The sequence below is a fragment of the Gracilinanus agilis genome, chromosome 2 (assembly GCF_016433145.1).
Source record: "Gracilinanus agilis isolate LMUSP501 chromosome 2, AgileGrace, whole genome shotgun sequence".
Taxonomy (NCBI): domain Eukaryota; kingdom Metazoa; phylum Chordata; class Mammalia; order Didelphimorphia; family Didelphidae; genus Gracilinanus; species Gracilinanus agilis.
This window is the reverse complement of record NC_058131.1, coordinates 356,010,272-356,011,514: the sequence shown is the minus strand read 5'-3', so window position 1 is coordinate 356,011,514 and position 1,243 is coordinate 356,010,272. Positions and strand designations below refer to the sequence as shown.

At 41.6% G+C, this 1,243-nt stretch overlaps 1 pseudogene; it reads left to right on the top strand.

Moving 5' to 3' along the window:
* The first annotated feature begins 217 nt into the window (after positions 1-217).
* Positions 218-985, top strand: LOC123235511 (annotated as a pseudogene).
* The last annotated feature ends 258 nt before the right edge of the window (positions 986-1,243 follow it).

Here is a 1,243-nt window from a genome sequence, read left to right as displayed (position 1 = left end):
GGGACCTCAAAATAAATTGAAGGATCCCCAAATTTCCAACATCACACCAGGAAGCAAAGTGGGGTGGGGTAGGGCTAGGGATAGTGACAGGTCAGGGGAGGAAAGAGAGGTGGAGGCAGGGGAGAAGGGATGCCACCTCCTCTCATGCTGGTTTTGCGCTGCCACCATGGCCATTATGATCCAGAGCTTCCAAAGCAGCCGCCAGGACTTCTCCTTCAGGCCCTGGAAGCTGATGGTGGCCAAGACGCACATCATGAAGTTGACCAATGTGGAGAAATTAACTGATGAGCTCCATATGCCATCTCTTCCTGAAATGATGTTTGCAGAAAATGTTTTAAGAATCCAACATGTTTCTGGCTTTGGAATTGAGTTCAATGCAACTAATGCTTTAAAGTGTAAACAACTACCAAGGAGTACTTAAGGTGGCATGTGCTGAAGAATGGAAAGAGAGCAGGACAGAGGGTGAGCACTCCAAAAATGGTTATTAGACCATATGACTGGAACTATACAACAGATTACAAAGGAACATTACTTGGCGAAGCTCTTAAGTTAAAGGTTGTGCCTATGACAGATCATATAGACACAGAGAAATTGAAAGCCAGGGAATAGATTAAATATTTTGAAGAAGTTCTGTTGTTTGAAGATGAACTTCATGGAGTTTCAAGCTAAAGGGTGAAAATTAGAGTGATGCCTTCTAGCTCTTTCCTGTTACTGAAATTTTTCTTAAGAATTCATGGCATGCTTATCAGGATGAATGACGCAATGCTCTACCATGAGGCTGACAAGACTTACATGTTAAGAGAATACACTTCAAGGGAGAGCAAAATAGCCAATTTAATGCATGTTCCACCATCCCTCTTTACAAAGTCCAGTGAAATATCACAAAACCTATCCATAAAGGAGGCAGTATGTGAGAAGCTGGAGTTTCCAGAAAGAATGTAAACTTGTGGATACACAGGAAAATGAATGCATGGAATGTAAATAAAATGTCATACAATAAGAACTCTCTGTTGAACCCTCACTGGAGATGACTACTTTTTTTTTGGAGGGGGAGAGATCAGGGGAGGGCTATCTAATGAGACAATGAGTTGCCTTTCCTTGTGTCAAGATTTTCTGTAGCCTTAAAAGAAGGGATGAAACACTTGATGTAGGCAGGTTCTACACAGCCTGCTGTTCATTCATACCACCTGTCCATATCTATCCATATCTAAAATTAATGGGAGATTGAATTGAAACAAGGTTT